Source organism: Spea bombifrons, chromosome 9 (assembly GCF_027358695.1).
Source record: "Spea bombifrons isolate aSpeBom1 chromosome 9, aSpeBom1.2.pri, whole genome shotgun sequence".
NCBI lineage: Eukaryota > Metazoa > Chordata > Amphibia > Anura > Pelobatidae > Spea > Spea bombifrons.
The window spans coordinates 4,726,417-4,735,645 of NC_071095.1; positions in this window are offsets into that span (position 1 = coordinate 4,726,417).

Sequence of the window (9,229 nt, forward strand, 5' to 3'; positions counted from 1 at the left end):
TAGTTTAAAGTAATGGTATTGGAGGCCTGCTGTGGAAGCTACATGGGACACCAGATATGGCTGAAAATAGGAAAAAACTAAGACCACGGACCTTAAGTTTTTGCCAAAAAATGAAAAATTTTAAAAACACTCAAAACCTTTAGGAAATTATTCCTTTAGCATCCAGCATAACATCCTAGTTAAAAGGAATGGTATTGGAGGCGTGCTGTGGAAGCTACATGGGACACCAGATATGGCTGAAAATATGAAAAAACTTAGACCGCGGACCTTCAGTTTTTGCCAAAAAATGAAAAATTTTAAAAACACTCAAAACCTTTAGGAAATTATTCCTTTAGCATCCAGCATAACATCCTAGTTAAAAGGAATGGTATTGGAGGCCTGCTGTGGAAGCTACATGGGACACCAGATATGGCTGAAAAAATGGAAAAACTTAGACCGCGGACCTTAAGTTTTTGCCAAAAAATATTTTTTTTTTAAAAAACGCTCAAAACCTTTAGGAAATATATCCTTTAGCATCCAGCATAACATCCTAGTTAAAAGGAATGGTATTGGAGGCCTGCTGCGGAAGCTACATGGGACACCAGATATGGCTGAAAATATGAAAAAACTTAGACCGCGGACCTTAAGTTTTTGCCAAAAAATGAAAAATTTTAAAAACACTCAAAACCTTTAGGAAATTATTCCTTTAGCATCCAGCATAACATCCTAGTTTAAAGTAATGGTATTGGAGGCCTGCTGTGGAAGCTACATGGGACACCAGATATGGCTGAAAATAGGAAAAAACTAAGACCACGGACCTTAAGTTTTTGCCAAAAAATGAAAAATTTTAAAAACACTCAAAACCTTTAGGAAATTATTCCTTTAGCATCCAGCATAACATCCTAGTTAAAAGGAATGGTATTGGAGGCGTGCTGTGGAAGCTACATGGGACACCAGATATGGCTGAAAATAGGAAAAACTTAGACTGCGGACCTTAAGTTTTTGCCAAAAAATGAAAATTTTTAAAAACACTCAAAACCTTTAGGAAATTATTCCTTTAGCATCCAGCATAACATCCTAGTTAAAAGGAATGGTATTGGAGGCCTGCTGCGGAAGCTACATGGGACACCAGATATGGCTGAAAATAGGAAAAAACTTAGACCGCGGACCTTAAGTTTTTGCCAAAAAATGAAAAATTTTAAAAACACTCAAAACCTTTAGGAAATTATTCCTTTAGCATCCAGCATAACATCCTAGTTAAAAGGAATGGTATTGGAGGCCTGCTGTGGAAGCTACATGGGACACCAGATATGGCTGAAAAAATGGAAAAACTTAGACCGCGGACCTTAAGTTTTTGCCAAAAAATAATTTTTTTAAAAAACGCTCAAAACCTTTAGGAAATATATCCTTTAGCATCCAGCATAACATCCTAGTTAAAAGGAATGGTATTGGAGGCCTGCTGCGGAAGCTACATGGGACACCAGATATGGCTGAAAATATGAAAAAACTTAGACCGCGGACCTTAAGTTTTTGCCAAAAAATGAAAAATTTTAAAAACACTCAAAACCTTTAGGAAATTATTCCTTTAGCATCCAGCATAACATCCTAGTTAAAAGGAGTGGTATTGGAGGCCTACTGCGGAAGCTACATGGGACACCAGATATGGCTGAAAATATGAAAAAACTTAGACCGCGGACCATAAGTTTTTGCCAAAAAATGAAAAATTTTAAAAACACTCAAAACCTTTAGGAAATTATGCCTTTAGCATCCAGCATAACATCCTAGTTAAAAGGAATGGTATTGGAGGCGTGCTGTGGAAGCTACATGGGACACCAGATATGGCTGAAAATATGAAAAAACTTAGACCGCGGACCTTCAGTTTTTGCCAAAAAAAGAAAAATTTTAAAAACACTCAAAACCTTTAGGAAATTATTCCTTTAGCATCCAGCATAACATCCTAGTTAAAAGGAATGGTATTGGAGGCCTGCTGCGGAAGCTGCATGGGACACCAGATATGGCTGAAAATATGAAAAAACTTAGACAGCGGACGTTAAGATTTTGCCAAAAAATGAAAAATTTTAAAAACACTCAAAACCTTTAGGAAATTATTCCTTTAGCATCCAGCATAACATCCTAGTTAAAAGGAATGGTATTGGAGGCCTGCTGTGGAAGCTACATGGGACACCAGATATGGCTGAAAAAATGGAAAAACTTAGACCGCGGACCTTAAGTTTTTGCCAAAAAATAATTTTTTTAAAAAACGCTCAAAACCTTTAGGAAATATATCCTTTAGCATCCAGCATAACATCCTAGTTAAAAGGAATGGTATTGGAGGCCTGCTGCGGAAGCTACATGGGACACCAGATATGGCTGAAAATATGAAAAAACTTAGACTGCGGACCTTAAGTTTTTGCCAAAAAATGAAAAATTTTAAAAACACTCAAAACCTTTAGGAAATTATTCCTTTAGCATCCAGCATAACATCCTAGTTAAAAGGAATGGTATTGGAGGCCTGCTGCGGAAGCTACATGGGACACCAGATATGGCTGAAAATATGAAAAAACTTAGACCGCGGACCTTAAGTTTTTGCCAAAAAATGAAAAATTTTAAAAACACTCAAAACCTTTAGGAAATTATTCCTTTAGCATCCAGCATAACATCCTAGTTAAAAGGAATGGTATTGGAGGCCTGCTGTGGAAGCTACATGGGACACCAGATATGGCTGAAAATATGAAAAAACTTAGACCGCGGACCTTAAGTTTTTGCCAAAAAATGAAAAATTTTAAAAACACTCAAAACCTTTAGGAAATTATTCCTTTAGCATCTAGCATAACATCCTAGTTAAAAGGAATGGTATTGGAGGCATGCTGTGGAAGCTACATGGGACACCAGATATGGCTGAAAATATGAAAAAACTTAGACCGCGGACCTTAAGTTTTTGCCGAAAAATGAAAAATTTTAAAAACACTAAAAACCTTTAGGAAATTATTCCTTTAGCATCCAGCATAACATCCTAGTTAAAAGGAATGGTATTGGAGGCCTGCTGTGGAAGCTACATGGGACACCAGATATGGCTGAAAAAATGGAAAAACTTAGACCGCGGACCTTAAGTTTTTGCCAAAAAATATTTTTTTTAAAAAACGCTCAAAACCTTTAGGAAATATATCCTTTAGCATCCAGCATAACATCCTAGTTAAAAGGAATGGTATTGGAGGCCTGCTGCGGAAGCTACATGGGACACCAGATATGGCTGAAAATATGAGAAAACTTAGACCGCGGACCTTAAGTTTTTGCCAAAAAATGAAAAACTTTAAAAACACTCAAAACCTTTAGGAAATTATTCCTTTAGCATCCAGCATAACATCCTAGTTAAAAGGAATGGTATTGGAGGCCTGCTGCGGAAGCTACATGGGACACCAGATATGGCTGAAAATATGAAAAAACTTAGACCGCGGACCTTAAGTTTTTGCCAAAAAATGAAAAATTTTAAAAACACTCAAAACCTTTAGGAAATTATTCCTTTAGCATCCAGCATAACATCCTAGTTAAAAGGAATGGTATTGGAGGCCTGCTGTGGAAGCTACATGGGACACCAGATATGGCTGAAAATAGGAAAAAACTTAGACCACGGACCTTAAGTTTTTGCCAAAAAATGAAAAATTTTAAAAACACTCAAAACCTTTAGGAAATTATTCCTTTAGCATCCAGCATAACATCCTAGTTAAAAGGAATGGTATTGGAGGCGTGCTGTGGAAGCTACATGGGACACCAGATATGGCTGAAAATATGAAAAAACTTAGACCGCGGACCTTCAGTTTTTGCCAAAAAATGAAAAATTTTAAAAACACTCAAAACCTTTAGGAAATTATTCCTTTAGCATCCAGCATAACATCCTAGTTAAAAGGAATGGTATTGGAGGCCTGCTGTGGAAGCTACATGGGACACCAGATATGGCTGAAAATATGAAAAAACTTAGACCGCGGACCTTAAGTTTTTGCCAAAAAATGAAAAATTTTAAAAACACTCAAAACCTTTAGGAAATTATTCCTTTAGCATCCAGCATAACATCCTAGTTAAAAGGAATGGTATTGGAGGCCTGCTGTGGAAGCTACATGGGACACCAGATATGGCTGAAAAAATGGAAAAACTTAGACCGCGGACCTTAAGTTTTTGCCAAAAAATAATTTTTTTAAAAAACGCTCAAAACCTTTAGGAAATATATCCTTTAGCATCCAGCATAACATCCTAGTTAAAAGGAATGGTATTGGAGGCCTGCTGCGGAAGCTACATGGGACACCAGATATGGCTGAAAATATGAAAAAACTTCGACCGCGGACCTTAAGTTTTTGCCAAAAAATGAAAAATTTTAAAAACACTCAAAACCTTTAGGAAATTATTCCTTTAGCATCCAGCATAACATCCTAGTTAAAAGGAATGGTATTGGAGGCGTGCTGTGGAAGCTACATGGGACACCAGATATGGCTGAAAATAGGAAAAAACTTAGACCGCGGACCTTCAGTTTTTGCCAAAAAATGAAAAATTTTAAAAACACTCAAAACCTTTAGGAAATTATTCCTTTAGCATCCAGCATAACATCCTAGTTAAAAGGAATGGTATTGGAGGCCTGCTGTGGAAGCTACATGGGACACCAGATATGGCTGAAAATATGAAAAAACTTAGACCGCGGACCTTAAGTTTTTGCCAAAAAATGAAAAATTTTAAAAACACTCAAAACCTTTAGGAAATTATTCCTTTAGCATCTAGCATAACATCCTAGTTAAAAGGAATGGTATTGGAGGCCTGCTGTGGAAGCTACATGGGACACCAGATATGGCTGAAAATATGAAAAAACTTAGACCGCGGACCTTAAGTTTTTGCCAAAAAATGAAAAATTTTAAAAACACTCAAAACATTTAGGAAATTATTCCTTTAGCATCCAGCATAACATCCTAGTTAAAAGGAATGGTATTGGAGGCCTGCTGTGGAAGCTACATGGGACACCAGATATGGCTGAAAAAATGGAAAAACTTAGACCGCGGACCTTGTTTTTGCCAAAAAATAATTTTTTTAAAAAACGCTCAAAACCTTTAGGAAATATATCCTTTAGCATCCAGCATAACATCCTAGTTAAAAGGAATGGTATTGGAGGCCTGCTGCGGAAGCTACATGGGACACCAGATATGGCTGAAAATATGAAAAAAATTAGACCGCGGACCTTAAGTTTTTGCCAAAAAATGAAAAATTTTAAAAACGCTCAAAACCTTTAGGAAATATATCCTTTAGCATCCAGCATAACATCCTAGTTAAAAGGAATGGTATTGGAGGCCTTCTGCGGAAGCTACATGGGACACCAGATATGGCTGAAAATATGAAAAAACTTAGACCGCGGACCTTAAGTTTTTGCCAAAAATTTAAAAATTTTAAAAACACTCAAAACCTTTAGGAAATTATTCCTTTAGCATCCAGCATAACATCCTAGTTAAAAGGAATGGTATTGGAGGCCTGCTGCGGAAGCTAGATGGGACACCAGATATGGCTGAAAATAGGAAAAAACTTAGACCGCGGACCTTAAGTTTTTGCCAAAAAATGAAAAATTTTAAAAACACTCAAAACCTTTAGGAAATTATTCCTTTAGCATCCAGCATAACATCCTAGTTAAAAGGAATGGTATTGGAGGCCTGCTGTGGAAGCTACATGGGACACCAGATATGGCTGAAAATATGAAAAAACTTAGACCGCGGACCTTAAGTTTTTGCCAAAAAAATGAAAAATTTTAAAAACACTCAAAACCTTTAGGAAATTATTCCTTTAGCATCCAGCATAACATCCTAGTTAAAAGGAATGGTATTGGAGGCCTGCTGCAGAAGCTACATGGGACACCAGATATGGCTGAAAATATGAAAAAACTTAGACCGCGGACCTTAAGTTTTTGCCAAAAAATGAAAAATTTAAAAAACACTCAAAACCTTTAGGAAATTATTCCTTTAGCATCCAGCATAACATCCTAGTTAAAAGGAATGGTATTGGAGGCCTGCTGCGGAAGCTACATGGGACACCAGATATGCCTGAAAAATATGAAAAAACTTAGACCGCGGACCTTAAGTTTTTGCCAAAAAATGAAAAATTTTAAAAACACTCAAAACCTTTAGGAAATTATTCCTTTAGCATCCAGCATAACATCCTAGTTAAAAGGAATGGTATTGGAGGCCTGCTGCGGAAGCTACATGGGACACCAGATATGGCTGAAAATATGAAAAAAATTAGACCGGGGACCTTAAGTTTTTGCCAAAAAATGAAAAATTTTAAAAACACTCAAAACCTTTAGGAAATTATTCCTTTAGCATCCAGCATAACATCCTAGTTAAAAGGAATGGTATTGGAGGCCTGCTGTGGAAGCTACATGGGACACCAGATATGGCTGAAAAAATGGAAAAACTTAGACCGCGGACCTTAAGTTTTTGCCAAAAAATAATTTTTTTAAAAAACGCTCAAAACCTTTAGGAAATATATCCTTTAGCATCCAGCATAACATCCTAGTTAAAAGGAATGGTATTGGAGGCCTGCTGCGGAAGCTACATGGGACACCAGATATGGCTGAAAATATGAAAAAACTTAGACCGCGGACCTTAAGTTTTTGCCAAAAAATGAAAAATTTTAAAAACACTCAAAACCTTTAGGAAATTATTCCTTTAGCATCCAGCATAACATCCTAGTTAAAAGGAATGGTATAGGAGGCCTGCTGCGGAAGCTACATGGGACACCAGATATGGCTGAAAATATGAAAAAACTTAGACCGCGGACCTTAAGTTTTTGCCAAAAAATGAAAAATTTTAAAAACACTCAAAACCTTTAGGAAATTATTCCTTTAGCATCCAGCATAACATCCTAGTTAAAAGGAATGGTATTGGAGGCCTGCTGTGGAAGCTACATGGGACGCCAGATATGGCTGAAAATAGGAAAAAACTTAGACCGCGGACCTTAAGTTTTTGCCAAAAAATGAAAAATTTTAAAAACACTCAAAACCTTTAGGAAATTATTCCTTTAGCATCCAGCATAACATCCTAGTTAAAAGGAATGGTATTGGAGGCCTGCTGTGGAAGCTACATGGGACACCAGATATGGCTGAAAAAATGGAAAAACTTAGACCGCGGACCTTAAGTTTTTGCCAAAAAATATTTTTTTTTAAAAAAACGCTCAAAACCTTTAGGAAATTATTCCTTTAGCATCCAGCATAACATCCTAGTTAAAAGGAATGGTATTGGAGGCCTGCTGCGGAAGCTACATGGGATACCAGATATGGCTGAAAATATGAAAAAACTTAGACCGCGGACCTTAAGTTTTTGCCAAAAAATATTTTTTTTTAAAAAAACGCTCAAAACCTTTAGGAAATATATCCTTTAGCATCCAGCATAACATCCTAGTTAAAAGGAATGGTATTGGAGGCCTGCTGCGGAAGCTACATGGGACACCAGATATGGCTGAAAATATGAAAAAACTTAGACCGCGGACCTTAAGTTCTTGCCAAAAAATGAAAAATTTTAAAAACACTCAAAACCTTTAGGAAATTATTCCTTTAGCATCCAGCATAACATCCTAGTTAAAAGGAATGGTATTGGAGGCCTGCTGCGGAAGCTACATGGGACACCAGATATGGCTGAAAATATGAAAAAACTTAGACCGCGGACCTTCAGTTTTTGCCAAAAAATGAAAAATTTTAAAAACACTCAAAACCTTTAGGAAATTATTCCTTTAGCATCCAGCATAACATCCTAGTTAAAAGGAATGGTATTGGAGGCCTGCTGTGGAAGCTACATGGGACACCAGATATGGCTGAAAAAATGGAAAAACTTAGACCGCGGACCTTAAGTTTTTGCCAAAAAATAATTTTTTTAAAAAACGCTCAAAACCTTTAGGAAATATATCCTTTAGCATCCAGCATAACATCCTAGTTAAAAGGAATGGTATTGGAGGCCTGCTGCGGAAGCTACATGGGACACCAGATATGGCTGAAAATATGAAAAAACTTAGATCGCGGACCTTAAGTTTTTGCCAAAAAATGAAAAATTTTAAAAACACTCAAAACCTTTAGGAAATTATTCCTTTAGCATCCAGCATAACATCCTAGTTAAAAGGAATGGTATTGGAGGCCTGCTGCGGAAGCTACATGGGACACCAGATATGGCTGAAAATATGAAAAAAATTAGACGGGGGACCTTAAGTTTTTGCCAAAAAATGAAAAATTTTAAAAACACTCAAAACCTTTAGGAAATTATTCCTTTAGCATCCAGCATAACATCCTAGTTAAAAGGAATGGTATTGGAGGCCTGCTGTGGAAGCTACATGGGACACCAGATATGGCTGAAAATAGGAAAAAACTTAGACCGCGGACCTTAAGTTTTTGCCAAAAAATGAAAAATTTTAAAAACACTCAAAACGTTTAGGAAATTATTCCTTTAGCATCCAGCATAACATCCTAGTTAAAAGGAATGGTATTGGAGGCCTGCTGTGGAAGCTACATGGGACACCAGATATGGCTGAAAATATGAAAAAACTTAGACCACGGACCTTAAGTTTTTGCCAAAAAATGAAAAATTTTAAAAACACTCAAAACCTTTAGGAAATTATTCCTTTAGCATCCAGCATAACATCCTAGTTAAAAGGAATGGTATTGGAGGCCTGCTGCGGAAGCTACATGGGACACCAGATATGGCTGAAAATATGAAAAAACTTAGACCGCGGACCTTAAGTTTTTGCCAAAAAATGAAAAATTTTAATAACACTCAAAACCTTTAGGAAATTATTCCTTTAGCATCCAGCATAACATCCTAGTTAAAAGGAATGGTATTGGAGGCCTGCTGTGGAAGCTACATGGGACACCAGATATGGCTGAAAATATGAAAAAACTTAGACCACGGACCTTAAGTTTTTGCCAAAAAAATGAAAAATTTTAAAAACACTCAAAATCTTTAGGAAATTATTCCTTTAGCATCCAGCATAACATCCTAGTTAAAAGGAATGGTATTGGAGGCCTTCTGTGGAAGCTACATGGGACACCAGATGTGGCTGAAAATATGAAAAAACTTAGACCGCGGACCTTAAGTTCTTGCCAAAAAATTAAAAATTTTAAAAACACTCAAAACCTTTAGGAAATTTATTCCTTTAGCATCCAGCATAACATCCTAGTTAAAAGGAATGGTATTGGAGGCCTGCTGCGGAAGCTACATGGGACACCAGATATGGCTGAAAATAT